Source organism: Amblyomma americanum, unplaced genomic scaffold (genome assembly GCF_052857255.1).
Source record: "Amblyomma americanum isolate KBUSLIRL-KWMA unplaced genomic scaffold, ASM5285725v1 scaffold_145, whole genome shotgun sequence".
In the NCBI taxonomy this organism is placed as follows: Eukaryota; Metazoa; Arthropoda; class Arachnida; order Ixodida; family Ixodidae; genus Amblyomma; species Amblyomma americanum.
The window spans coordinates 77,631-93,156 of NW_027526617.1; positions in this window are offsets into that span (position 1 = coordinate 77,631).

The following is a 15,526-nucleotide window of genomic DNA, read 5'->3' on the forward strand; positions in this document are numbered from 1 at the left end:
GAGGACGGCCACATCCTGAATGATGCCAGGTTTAGCGCATAGTATGAAGTCGATTACATTTTTAGTTTCACCATTGGGGCTCTTCCAGGTCCACTTCCTGTTTTCTCGTTTGCGGAAGAAGGTATTCATTATCCGTAAATTATTTCTATCCGCGAATTCGACTAATAACTCTCCCCTGTTATTTCTAGAGCCTATCCCATAGACACCTACCGCGTGGTCGTCAGCCTGCTTCTTGCCCACCTTCGCATTGAAGTCGCCCATCAGTACAGTGTACTGCGATTTTACTTTATTCATTGCCTATTCTACGTCCTCGTAGAAACTTTCAACGGTCTGGTCATCATGGCTGGATGTGGGTGCGTAGGCCTGCACCACGTTCAGCTAGTACCTCCTCTTCAGCCTAATTACTATACATTTATTTTAAACCAGCGACACTACTGTAGTTTAAAGAAATGAAAAACAAATCTGTCGCGAGATAGTTGAAGCCTTCTACATTGCTAAGGCTAAGGACACGTGTGTGGCTAAGCCGTCGGTAAACCTTCACGCTAAGGAATTTGCCTTTTTAGATGACTTGTTAGTAAGACCCTGACATTGGAAAAAAAATTTTTGTGTGCCCTTTCACTGATACGGCTTATGTGCGCGCGCATCTCAGTGCGAGTCTTCGTTGTTTTCTTCCTTTCAATAAAACTTCAGTTGTTAGTCCAGCCTCGTCTTGTTTGCTTCTTCCTTTGTGTCGCGTCTTCTGGCTGGTTTAAAATGAATACTTACCAACTCGCCCAGTCCTCAACCTTGTCTAATTACTATAGCTGCTACCCTCTCGTTGATACTATAGAGCTCCTCTACATTCCCAGCTATGTCCTTATTAATAAGGAATCCCACACCTAGTTTTCGTCTATCCCCTAATCCGCGATAGCACAGTATGTGTCCGTCCTTTAGTGCTCTATACGCCTCACCTGTCCTCCGAACTTCGCTGAGCCCTATCACATCCCGTTTAATTCCCGCTAGTTCCTCGAACAGCACTGCTAAGCTAGCCTCACGAGATAAAGTTCTAGCGTTAAACGTTGCCAGGTTCAGATTCCAATGGCGGCCTGTCCGGAGCCAGAGATTCTTAGCACCCTCCGCTGCGTCACAGGTCTGACCGCCGCCGTGGTCAGTTGCTCCGCAGCCGCTGGGGACTGAGGGCCGAGGGTTTATTGGTTTGATCATAGTAGGTTGTGGCCAAGTACTACACCAGGGTGGCCAAATCCTGCTCTGGTGAGAGAGTGCGTTGTCGGTTCTGGTAACCGAGATCAGGCCGCACTCCAGGCCTGGTTATGCAATTCCATCGACACGCGGATTTTTTTTTTTGAAACCCGGTGGAGAATTGCGCGGCACCAGTATTTGAACCCCAGTCCTCTTGCACGCGAGGCGGATGTTCTACCTCTACGCCATCGCTGCAACCTTCGGTCACATATGCCTTGTGACTATTCAGTAATCGGCCTTTTTTAAAATATTCAGATGCGTATTTGTATCATATGCTATCACCTACAGTGGCTAATATTTTGTTATTTCCAGTTTGTGAACATTTCAGTCAGGAATTTTCTCATTACTAGTTGGTTCATTGGTATCAACACAATAATCCAACTCGAGGGAAGGCAGTGTCACGTGGTACAGTGTAACTGTAGATATCTCTCGTGCTTATTAAACAATAAATATTTGGTAGTCTGAGCGCATCGTGTGTTGTATGTTTTCTCGTGTCTTCCTTCCTTTGCGCTGGATTATTGGGTTCACAAAGTATTCACGACAACGTAATGGCAAGTACCACCTTCTATTGCTTTATCTCTTTTTCTTCTTTCAGTTCACAAATCTGAAGGGGCCAGCTGCGTTGAAAGAAGCCAGTAAGCAGCTCGCCTGTGAAGGAACTTGAGAGCAAAGCACCGCACTTGAGAGCACAGCACCCCAAGATTTCCCTTGTATTCACTCCGGCACACAAAAAAAAAGTATTGTAATACTTAACGCTCGTGCTTGATGAAGAAAAATTTGACGACGCTGTTACTAGTGCTGAATGTTCGTTTGTTAAGCCTACAGATGGTGCACAACGAATGTTTAACCCGATTTTATCGCTTCTGCCATCCCACCTTCATTCTTGATCTCAGCAGCAAGAAAGGAAAAAGAATAATTTCGTATCCGCAAAATCTATGTGTAACTCATAGGCCGTGTGCAGGTGCTAAAAACTATACCAAAGACTGAAAAACCAATAATTTAACGTTGAACTGCATAATCAATATCGAAAATTCTGCAGCAATATCAGCGCATTACAGAAGAGGTCGAAGTGCTCATAAACAAAAATATATAAATTGGGTCAGGTAGCAATTGAAACAAAAAATAGGAATCAAATAATTTTTGATTACTAAATGCATTCATAACAGCCTAATTGGCATATGTATGTGAAAGCGTGCTTAATGACAGCACCCAGTAGATAGCGAAAGCTTTCAGTGACTTCTTTGTCGATTATGGCACCTCGCATGGCAGTCATTTTGAAAAAGAAAATTGGTTTTTGGGAAAACGAGAGGCGCTGTTACTCACTTCCCGTTGGACACTTCAATCGCACAGTGTGGGAAGGGAGGACGGCTGAAGTGAAAGAACAGGATTATGTGCCGTAGCGAAAGGCTCCGAAATGGTTTCGACCATCTAGGTATCTTTGAAGATACTAAGGGACAAGGAAAACTTAGTCAGGCTAGGTTGATAGGTAAGCGTCATGCCATAGTAAATTTCTCATTTTTACCGTGAAGCTAAAAATTCGTAAGCTAAAAACTGCGTAAAAGCAAAGTTTATGTGCCTCCAGCACGCACGAATTGGTACCGCTGCGACTGGTGACGTATTCACACGCCCTGTAGAGGAACGCTATTTCGCCTTCATTGCGCAACTGTGGTCGAAATGTGAGGAAAGCAGCGCGGCGTGGACGTAGTCAAGAATGCGAAGAGAATCAAATTTAAACTGCGCTAAAGAGACGATGGTGAGAATTAAAGGCTGTACGCAAAAACGGTCGCTAAATCTTTCGCATCGCTTTCTGTGCACTTATGCTGCGAGTGAACATTGTAAGCAGCAAGTTCACAATTGCACGCGCTCAACGACATTCACTCTCTGTCCTACTTAGGCGACCGGTGAAGCGGTTTCTTCCTCACTTCCGTCGTCGGATCGGGTACTTTGGCTGCGGGCGTCCTGAAATTGCAAAGTGTGTCGCATGTTTTTTCCTCGGTACGCACTCATTCAGACGCGCATACGTACGCGCATACAGACGCGCTCGCAACCTGTGGTTAGGATTCGGGTAGCGTGGTCGGGCCGGAGAAGGTACGAGGAAGATGAAGACGGGGTAATGAAGAAGACAAGGAAAACTTTATACAACCATTTATATTATGTACACGTAAGGAGTAACTGAGAGTCATCATCACCATGAACAGCCTGACTGCACCCGCTGCAGGCCAAAGGTCTCTCCCATGTCTCTCCAATTAACCCTGTCCTTCGCCAGCCGCATCCACCCTATGCCTGCAAACTTCCCACCTAGCCTTCTTCTGCACCCTGCTACGCTTAATTTCTCTTGGAATCCACTCTGTTACCCTTAAGGACCGGCGGTTATCTTGCCTTCACTTTACATGCCCTGCCCAATTCCATTTCTTCCTCTTGATTTCGACGATTATTAGCCTGTCTTTGCTCTCTCATCCACTCCGCTTGCTTCCGGTCTCTTAACGTTACGCCTACCATTTTTCTTTCCATAGCTCACTGCGTTGTCCTTAACTTAAGCTAAACCCTTTTCATTAGCCTCCACGTTTCTTCCCCATAGGTGAGTACTGGTAATATACAACTTTTGTATACTTTCTCTTGAGAGAGACTGGCACACTTCCATTCACGATCTGAGGGAGCCCGGCATAAGTGCTTCACTCCCATTTTATTCTTCTAGTTATTTCCCTCTGATGATCTGTATCAACGGTCGCTAACTGCCCTCAGTAGACGTATTCCCTTACCACTTCCAGCCCCTCGCTACTCATTCTTAACTGCTGTTCCCTTGAGAGACTGTTGAACATTACTCTGGTTTTCTTCATGTAAATTTTTAGACCCACCTTTCTGCTCTGCCTGTCTAAATCACTGATCGTGCTTTGCAGTTCATCTCCGGAGGGACTTAGCAAGGCAATGTCCTCAGCGAATGGCAAATTACTTAGGCATTCTCCATTAACTATTATCCCCACTGTTATCAATCGGAACACCTCCATTAAACAGGCGGTGAATAGCATTGGCGAGATCGTGTCTCCCTGCCTGGCCCTCTTCCTATTGGAATTTTATTGCTGACTTTATGGAGGAACATTTCGGCTGAGCAGTCGTTATAAATATCTTCCTTTATTGTCACTTAAGACTCTTCTACACCCTGATTTCGCAATACCTGCCTGTCTGGTGAGGTTTCACCTGAGTCAAATAGTTTCTCGTAATCAATGAAACCTAACATATAACTTAAAAACATTGAACATTTTGAGAAAAGAATAAAGAAACCGTTTCGTGCGATTTTTTTTGCATTGGCCAGAAGGCGAAAAAGCATGCGTTATCCCAAACTAAGTTCTATTCACTGTAAATATTCAGTCTAAATTATGGTTGTTTTCTTGATGTTCGCATGACACCATTCATTTGGGGCCGTATCGCTGTACTCGGTTCAAACTAAAAGGAGAAACCGACACCCTTGGCGGTGGTGGGAAAACGAGAGCCGTAAAATGCCTCCGTCAACTGAAAACCATGCACAACCGGACTAAAAATTCTCGTGTTCTGGCTTTCGCGACGGGCAGCGGCACTTTAATCGCTGCTGTCATCACGCGGACTACGTGTTCAGAGGTCCTCTGGCTCCTTGCGGGTTCTGGCCGTGGTCATTTTTTTCTTCCTTTGCCATCCTAAACTTTGTTTCTTGAAAGCTTTCCTGCTTTCACGGTTCGTTCCTTGAATGGAGGAGTTAGCATACAGATGTGTCGCAAGCAACAAAGACACTTGCATTTATCACGACCATATAAACAATCATGCCAACGTGAAGGCGCACTAGACAGAAAGGCCTGGTTCTGTTTGCCGGAATCAAGTATGTATATGTGAACGTTGCTTCCTCTTTATTTCGCTTATTTTTTTCTTTCGCTTATCTGGGTTATCGCGCAACATAATTTTAAGCAATAAATTTCTATTTACACTTTTGTCTTTTGGCCAGACCACTTAATTTCCACACTGTTTTCGGAGACACTATTACGTACTGCATCCATTATTCCAAACACGAGCATTTGCGCTTTAATTATTTTACATAAAACATTTTTGAAAAGAAAGAAGCGAAGAAAAACTATACCTACCTTTTGAGCGCGGATGACTGCCAGATATATAATCAAAGAAAAAAAACGTATTTCTTCCGTGAGAAAAAATATTCGCCAAAAAAAAACGAAATTGCATTTTGAAATAAATAATAAAAACAGTCCACCGAATTTTCAAGACAAAAAACAGCACTGAAAAACTGAAATCGAAAAAAGAAGGGAAAATCTAACCTCTGTTATAGTACTACAATTCAAGAACATAAAACATCACTTTTTCTATGACAAGGTTTCGCTGTATTTTCTTTCGACTAGCCTAAATTCACTTTCATATCACCCGCCATTTGACTGATGACTACTAATTTGTGCGAAAGGTAATTCTCGTGCTCTTGTCTGGGACGCGTGCTACATGACCAACCAGTCTTTTCTTCTCCTTCTTCTTAAGCAGATAAGATTTCCCAGTGAAATACACCCGAGGATGACTGCGCCGATTGACTAGGAAACAAATTTTATAGAAATAGGGTTGGTGCAATAGTCTCCTCGCCTTTTCCATCGTTTTCATTGCATATGCAAACCAATCAGTATATAATGCAGAATACATCCCACTGCATAATTTGCTTGGTCAATTTTCAGAAACTAAGTGACCTCGGCAACGAAGAAACAGATGAAGTACTAGATGAAGAAGAACTCGCTATGTTCCGAAAAGCATCGTAGCTCATCGAAGCCGCTGGCCCTATCGAGAGGAACTGTGCCGCCCCTCTAGACTCTGCGAGCAGCAGCGCCAGCATGACTGGAAGTGGCCGGTATCGCCTAACGACGCCTGGTTCCAGTAGCGCCCTGGTGAGTGCCTCGAGTCACAATACCAAAGCCTTTGAGCTGCCTCACCATTGCCCTAGAAGTCGTCGGTGTCTCCTAACGAGGCCTGGTTTCAGTACCGCCCTGGGGAATGCCTTGAATCCCGATCTCAAAGCCTTTGATCCGCATCAATTTTGCCCTGGAAGTTGCCGGTATCGCCAAACAACACCTGGTTCCAGAAGTGCCCGAGTGACTGCCTTGAATCATGATGCCAAAGCCTTTGAGCTGCCTCACCATTTCCCTGGAAGTCATCGGTATCGCCAAACGAAGCCTGGTTCCAGTAGCGCAGGGGTGACTGCCTTGAATCACGATGCCAAAGCCATTGAGTTGCTTCAGCATTGTCCTGGAAGTCGCCGGCATCGCCTATCGACGTCTGGTTCCTGTAGCGTCCTGGTGACTGCCTCCAATCCCGATGCAAGAGTCATTGAGCTGCCTGATAATTTCCCGGGAAGTCGCCGGTGTCGCTCAACAACCCCTGGTTCTAGTAGCGCTCGCGTGACTGCCTCGAATCGTGATGCCAAATCCTTTGAGCTACGTGAACAATGCCCTGGAAGTCGCCGGTATCGCCTAACGACACCTGGTTCCAGTAGAGCCCTGGTGACTGCCTCGAATCCCGATGCCAAAGCCTTTGATCTGCCTCGACATTGCACTGGAATTCGCCGGTATCGCCTAACGACGCCTGGTTCCAGCAGCGCCCTGGTGACTGCCTCGAATCAGAATGCCAAAGCTTTTGAGCTGCCTCACCATTGCCCTGGAAGTCGCCGGTATCGCTCAACGACCCCTGGTTCCTGTAGCGCCCGGGTGACTGCCTCGAATTCGGATGCCAAAGCCTTCGAGCTGCCTCAGCACTGCATTGGAAGTCGCCGGTGTCGCCTAGCAACACCTGGTTTCAGCAGCGCCCTGGTGACTGCCTCAAATCACGATGTCAAAGCCTTTGAGCTGCCTCACCATTGCCCTAGAAATAGCCGCAATCTATCAACGACCCCGGGCACCATTCGAAGCAAATCAACTACCTTGAATCCCAATGGCAAAGCTTTTGAGCTGCTGCTCAAAAATGACCGGTTTCTTTCAACGACATCTGGTACTAGTAGCAAACTGACTACTGACCGGAACCCCGAGTTTAAAGGCTTTCATCTGCCTAAACAATACCTTGGAGATGGCCGGCATCGTTCAACTACGCCTGGTACCAGCAGCAACGTGGCGACTGACAGGAATCCCAAAGGCTTTCAGCTGCGTCAACTGTACCCTGGAAATGACCTGTATCGTTCAAAGACAACTGGTGCCAGTCCCACGCTGGTGTCTACCCTGAATCCCAATGCCAAACCGTTTGTGATGCCACATCACTCTGCTGAGCCCATGCACCAAAAAGCACAGCAACCGTGTGCCTCTTCCTCGGAAAAGAAGCCTGCGATACTGAAACGGACAACGATGGCTGTGGCGTGCTCTGGCGCGGACCGGAAGTTCGTTGGGCACGTAACGGCAAATGGGATGTCTCCGAAGCAGCCAGGCAATGCCATTCTTAAGGCTCTGTATTCCTTCCTGCGCGCGCTGTTGCCAAACATGCTCAAAAAAATTAAACGGCTGTCTGGAACGCCGCAAGCTCCAACGAGCATCTTAGATCCCCGAGATTAAGAGGTGAGTGATGTGAGCCACTGCTCAGCTTCTTCAGTCCTTTTCGCAGCCTTTGCCTACACAAAAATATTTCCCTCGGGGACAGTGGATGTTCCTACAGCTATCGGCCTAGAAACAGAAAAATTTATTGAAATGGATGAACGGAAAACGCAAAGAGACGCCGTCAGGTAAGTGAATAATCCCATGTGGCAGTGCGTGAGTGTACTTAATAGTCACTTCGGGGATGACCTCTCCAGCAGGTTTTCAAATGTATGCTGCGGACTATGGCCTCCGTTGCATGTTGGCGAGGTCCACCCGGGCAGATATTACTGCTTATGGTAGACTCGGGTATATCTTACGATGCATGCATTTCGTGCTTTAAAACTAGTCGAAGTCACAACAGATGGAACAAATAGGACTATTCGGCCACATATGCGTCACGTGTGTTCAGTAATCGTCTGTCTCAATTGTACGGAGTGTTGGCATCATGTGTTATCACATCGCATCGGTACCGGTTTTTATACTTCGCGCTTGTAAAATGTTTAGGACGGCGTAATGGTGCTTGCCACCTAGCTGCCATTGGCTTCTGTCTTTTTTTTAGAACCCATCACATATGAAGGAGCCAGCTGCGCTAAAAGGAGCCAGTGAACAGCTTGCCTGTGAAGACACCACCCTCAAAGAGATGCTGGAGACTGCCTGGGACTTCAGTGCACTCCTCTGGAAGATTTCCTTTGCATTAAATAAAACGCACAGAAAAACATATTTTCATATTACATGCTTTTTCTTGATTAAGAAAAATTTGTCGGTGCTGTTGATAAGCCTTACTGGTCGCGAATTACGCCAACAAATAGAGCACGAAAATCTCCGTTTTTATCGCTTCTGCCATCCTATTTTCGCTCTTGCACTAACAAGCAAACAACCAAAGAAATGTTTTTTGCGCCTCCACAAAATTTGTGGATAATAGATTGGTCGTGCTCAGGAGCGAAAATCTACATCAAATGCAAAAAGACAAACAATCTAACATCAAACAGAATAATGGATATATTAAATCCTGCAACAATGTCAGCGCACTACTCAAGAAGTCGAAAAATTGATACTTCGAAAAGAAAAAAAAATAATAATTGGTTTTTGGGGAAAGGAAATGGCGCAGTATCTGTCTCGTATATCGTTGGACACCTGAAGAAAATAATAGAATTGACCATCTGCGGAAAAGTTTCTGCGCATGCGCGGCTGGATGGATGGATGGATGGATGGATGGATGGATGGATGGATGGATGGATGGATGGATGGATGGATGGATGGATGGATGGATGGATGGATGGATGGACGGACGGACGGACGGACGGACGTACATACGGACGGACGGACGGACGCACGGACGGACGGACGGACGGACGGACGGACGGACGGACGGCTGGATGGATGGATGGATGGATGGATGGATGGATGGATGGATGGATGGATGGATGGATGGATGGATGGATGGATGGATGGATGGATGGATGGATGGATGGATGGATGGATGGATGGATGGATGGATGGACGGACGGACGGACGGACGGACGGACGGATGGATGGATGGATGTATGGATGGACAGACGGACGGACGGACGGACGGACGGACGGATGGATGGATGTATGGACGGAAGGATGGACGGACGGATGGACGGACGGGTGGATGGATGGATCGATGTATATGGCTGAGACCTTTAAATCGGGCGGTGGTTCAAGCCACCTAGCAATTACGTGTGAAATTTTACTCTTGTAAGGGCACTGGCTGCGTTGAAGGCGCAGCCAGTGCCCTCTATAGGCGATTTGGTTTTGGTTGGAAAACAAGGGCCGGCCGTGCATTCCTGCGCTGTAGTGCGGCGACTGCTGTGAGCTCCTTGCCTCGCTTTTCCGCGTGTATGAAAATGCCAGCTCACTGCGTGGCCCACGGCTGCACGAATTACTTCATTGAGATAGGAAGCACGAAGTTCTTCAGATTCCCGTCTGCGAGGCTACGTGGCGAGAAGAGAGCGGTGTGGATAGCAGCTGTGAGACGAAAGAATGCAGACGGCTCGCCGTGGGAGCCGAACGAACTTTCTCGTATCTGCAGCTCGCGTTTCATAGCAGGTAAGCACTTATAAACGCTTTTGCATAGCTTTTTGCCATTAGAAACCACGTTCAACGCTGGACGACCGTCAAAGACTTTAGCAGCGGCAGCGGCGGCGTAAGGACAGTCCGTAATCACGCTCACCTATCTTAGCAGGCGCTGTGGACAAGAGCACTGCCTGCGTTTTGGAACCATACCCGGGACGCCTAAGCGGCTTCATTGCTTTGCCAAGCGTCGAGAATACCCCATTTTTCAAGCTTCAACTGGATCATCATCTGCTTCAACTTGATCATCAGGCTGCCCTTTCGCAGACTTCCACAATGATTACATAGGGTAAATATAACGCTCCTATATGCCCTTGGTTAACTAACGACATACTAGACATACTGAAAGAGAAAGAAAAATGGCATCAAAAATGGAAACAGGCCAAAACTAATTAATTTCTGGGCCAGTTCAAGCGCTTTAGGAACCTGTCGGTATCTTTGCTACACAAAAAAAAACTAGAGTATTAGCCATCTCTCATTTCAAATGCTAATGGCAACATGAAAAAAAATCAGGAACACTTTAAGGGGTGCAATAGGGCTTCGTTCAGAGCAGCGTATATTACCTGGTTTAATTGATCAAGAAACTAGTGATGAGTTGAATGACCATTTTATAAATATTGGACCACACCTAGCAACTCAGCTACCTCCAGTTACTGATCATATGCCCACAATCAAATCAGTTGTGAATAGTTTTGTAATAAATGATGTAAAGATAGATGAAATAATTCAGTAGTTAAAGAGTTATGAACAAATAGGGCAGCAGGACTTGATCAAATTCCTGTAAAATAACTCAGGATAATACTGATATATTAGCCGATCATAGCTCTTTGTCTATTTATTCACTCTCTTGAAAGCGAAATATATATTGCTGAATCAAAAATAGCAAAGATCGTTCCAGTTTTTAAGTACAGAGATCGCTCTCATCCATCAAGCTATAGACCAATATTATTTATCAGTGTTTATTATTACTGTTTTCGAAAAGATACTCAGTACACGTAAGAATAAATTTACATCTGAATGCAATGTGCTTAGCCCCCACCAAAACGGTTTCAGACATCATAAATCTACTTCATCTGCGGTTCTCAGCCTAACAAAAAAGCTTAATACAGCTCTCCATGAAAATAGAATTGCTCTCGTTGCATATATTGATATATATGCAACGTTGCAATATATTGCATATATTGAGGCAGGTAGGCAGGCAGGTCGGTAGGTCGGTAGGTCGGTAGGTAGGAGCGTCTCCTTTGAAGCGGGGCGGTGGTAGTTGTTGTTGTTGTTAGCCTATCAAAAGATGGCACATACCCACACGGGGGGATCGGCCAAGAATCGGGTGGCTATTTACCTGAACGCAGTTAACAAAAAGGAAAAGCACGCCACCAAGCTCAGTTTTTCTTCCTTTATTTTTGTTTAACTGTGTTGTAATTTATTAAAATTCCCCATTTTCTTTAAATACATCTTCCTACTCTTTTAACCTTATGTCACCTCTCTGCATTTGTGTCACCAGTCCTCCAGCCTCTTTTTGCTAACTTCCAGCACAGATTTATTTACATGACTATTGTTGTCTCTAAATCCTGGGGACTCAGGAAGAGTGACGGCCTGCATCGACATCGGGATGGATACCATCACATTTTAGACTGAGGTTTCCTACTGTTGCTACAGATTTACCACACACAGTACATGTGTCACCTTCTTCATTAAATTTCTTTTCGTAGCTGCGCGTTCTAAGACAGCCTGACCTAGCTTCAAAGAAGAAGGCACTGCCACTTGAGTTATCATAAAACGTTTCCTTCCGAATCTGCCTTTTCCAATATCGATATAGTTCTACACTATGCTTCTTTAACAATGAATCTATCCAATTTTTACCTTGTACGTTTTTACCCTGTCGTTTAATGCTCTTTCTCTCTACTTCCTCGCGTCTGGCAAACTTACTGGTTAGCTTTCTAGTTCGTTTCCGCCACTGTTAGTACACGCTCTTTCTGTATATGTATTAAAATACCTTAGCTGCCCACCTGTTATAGTCCATTTTCCTCTGGCGTTCTTCCTATAGTATTTTACTCTGACCTTCCCGTGCTCCGAACGTTGCCCAGCCCATATCCCCCTTTACTGCCTCGTTTGTGGTTTTCCCGTGGGCACCTAGTGCTAATCTTCCAACAGCTCTCTGATTTACTTCTAATCGCAACTCAACTTCAGCCCTTAAGAACAGAACCGCATTCCCAAAAGTAAGCACCGGCACCATTATTTCTTTCTAAATACCTCTCAGTACTTCATACCTGATGTACTTCTCGGTAATCCCGTGATGTCAATTGTTGTTGTTCGATGGCCTCCCTAATTTCCTTATTCCACCAACTTTGTGGCTTCCTCTTTCCTCTCCAGTGGTTTACTTCTTTTATTTTTCTACTAATGAGTAGTTCTAATTGATTATAATCCCACTTTTTCATGGGATCTGTCTATATTTCTTCCTCTATGCCAGCCGCTATTTGATCGTCATTTAATTTTGCGTACTCTTTTTGACTCCCCTTCATTTCTTTTTTGAGCAGGGACTAATACGCTTTTGATCACTTCGGAGGCTCTACTTCTCCTCTTCGTCTATTTCCATTATTGCGAGCTTGCTATACATCCCCTGCGACATTAAGAAGTAGTCAATTGTCGTTTGCCTGTTACGGGATTCCCACGTGATTTGTCCCTCACACTTAGTTTCTCCCTTTACAATAACTAGGTTGTGTCGCTCACAGAAGTCTGGGATGAACTTCCGGTTACAATCTTTGTATCCATCCGGATCCTCGACGTGGCCATTCATGTCACTCAGCAGAATAATATCGGCGCCTTCTCCAACTGCTTTATATCGTCACTGAGACACTTAACTAGATCCGCGTTCTCTTGCCTGCATTTGTCCCCTGTCTCTAACGAAACTACTCCTAGCCATGTCCTTTCACCGGCAATTGTACCTGATACCCAGAGATGTTCCTAGCAAGTTGACTTTATTCTTTGCCAATTTGTTCCTTCATGTATCAGAAAACCTGCTCCTCCTCCCTTCCTCTCCGTTCTTGTTCTGTTGCTCTCTTTCCAGACGTAGCCATCAATAAACGGTGGGTCTTCTAGCTCCCTGCGATGTGTCTCGCATAGCGCGTATACACTTACTTCTTCGTCCTTTAACTGCTGTTCTATCTCTAACCACTTCGCTCTCTTTCTACCACCTTGCTTGTTTATGTACCTGATCCTGCTGTTAAATTTCTTTTTTGTAGTTTTCTTCCTGGACCTCCTACTGGCCATTCTATTGGCGTCAGCCTCCACTGTTACACTTTCTACTTTGCTTCTACCTACCCCTACGCCCTGAGCCGCAGTGGACCCTCTAAAAGAGCTACTGCCCGGCCTGCCAGGCGCCAGCCGATCTCGGCAACTAGCCTTCCATTAAAGTGGATGCCATCTCTTGTAAAGCCTCCGCCAAAACCTGCTCTATGCAATTCCCTGTTTATGTCTGCCACTTCAAAGCCTTTCACCTGGATTAACTTCCTTTTTTGCCGATTACCAGCCACAACGTCCTTGGCATTTCTCTGTTCCGTCGTTGCACCTCCGGCACTGTGCACAGCACGATCTGGACTTGCTGTGCTATCGCCCTTAAATCGTCAACTCCCTCCGCTAATCTTTCCACTACTTTTGCGGCTTCACCATTCAGTACATCATTTAGCCCCGCCGCTACCACTACCAAATTGCGCTCTGCAACATTCTTAGAAAGTTTGTTTTTTGTCTCTCTCAGTACTTTTTGTCTCTCTCAGTCCATTTTCCTGTCTAGGAATGCCCCGAGTGCTACCCGCTTATCACCCTTTACACGCTTCGTTATAGTTCTTTTGCACCTACTCATATTTGAGTCACCATCGATAAGCACTAGGCTATTCCCTTCCTCCAACCTTACTTCCGGATTATAATGCTGCCTGTTATCTGTGACTGCGATCTCATTCCAGGGAGTTAGCTTGTTCCCCTTCTCTCCATCTCCTCCACACTTCCTAGCTGCCACGTGTGCGTAGCTGTTCCTGTCTGAACCTGCCTGACTTACGTTTCCATTGCGGTCCATGCCAGCGCAGGCCCCATCCACGTGGCTGGCGCTGGAATGTCCGCCATTGTGACTTCGCATGGCGGTGTCAGCTATTTTTGCCTCCAACACTTGACTGAGCTGTTCTTGAAGTTTCCGCTTCTCTGCCCTCTCTACCTGTAGCTCTTTTTCTAGGGCATCCATACGCAGCGCTAGGCTGGTGCTCGCTTCGTCAGCCCTGTCCAGGCGTGCACTTCATACGCAGCATTTGCACATAAAATCCGCGCCATTGGACTCCTCTACAGACTTGAACCGCGTTTCCTTCAAATTCACCGACGCCTCACACTCCTTGCATTTAGCCTTCTGTTGCTTGACCATCTTAGCAGCACCCTATTATTACTACCAAACAACATTAAAGAAGAAAAAACCACTTGCAATCCCGTGCTAAAATAAAATTCTGAATACCGCAAACGCCAATCACCTACAAACGAAATACTAACCACCTGTCTAAACTAGTTAACTCAGAAATGAGCCCTGCAAATTTATAGCTACCGGCCGGAAAAGGCCCGGCCGTTAGGGCACTGGCTTGCTCTTTCGCGAGCACTTCACCTAAGTAGCCTAGATCTAAAAGTAGCCTAAATCTAAACTCTAGAAAAATTAAAGGAAAGAACTCAACTACTTGCCGTAGTCACGGCGCTCTCGCAGTCTTCGTCCGCGAGGTCCAGGTCACCATTTCGCACTGCCGCCGCCTCACCTATAGGAGCTGAAAGTGACCGAATACGGCGGGAAATCGGAAAAATTTAAGCACATCTCGGGTTTACTGTTTCATTGTTATCAGTAAACAAGGCTTTGTGAAATCATTGCATAGCGGCGAAAGCTAAAACGGATGGCGATGATTTCGCTTTCAACGGTCGTGTGCTTGGATTTGAATTAGGTTGGCTGAACCCCAGCAACAATAATGTGTGACCATAGCTTCAGTCGGACATGCGACGCCCTCGTATTTCGTGCATTGTGAGCAGACTTGTTGCAGCGCTGGAGAGGTGTGCTGCGGAACAAATCATATAGCGCAAGCTCTGGGTTAAGGGCAGTGTACTCGTTCTTTGCTTTAATTTCTTATGTAGATGCGCCTCATTCATTTCTTTTGGTTCGTTGTTGTTTTGTGTATACCTTGTTCCAGAGTATGTAGTTTCTCTGCGTTTTTTGAATAAACGCTCAGTTGCGAGTCAGCGTTTTGCTTTCTGTTCTTTCTACACCCGTTGTCTTTTTTGCTCTCTTTTTCTGAAGAAAAAATCCTTGTAGGTAGAACACTGTTGAGCAGACTTATTTAGAGAGCTAGAGCGGTGTGCTGCGGAAAAACTCAGCACGCAAATGGTGTGTTAAGGGCAGTGTGCTCTCTACATGGTTTAATTCCTATGGTGCTTCGCTTCAGCGAAAGCGCCGACCGTGAAAAACAGTGCCCGCTGTGAAATTTAGCTTCATTTGATCTGCAGAAATCCGCTCGAGCACTCCGAAGCAGGCCTGATAACGTATCGATGTAGCGGCGTGAACTCGATACCATGCATGCAGCGAGCGCGCTCTCGTATATAGGCGCGATGGT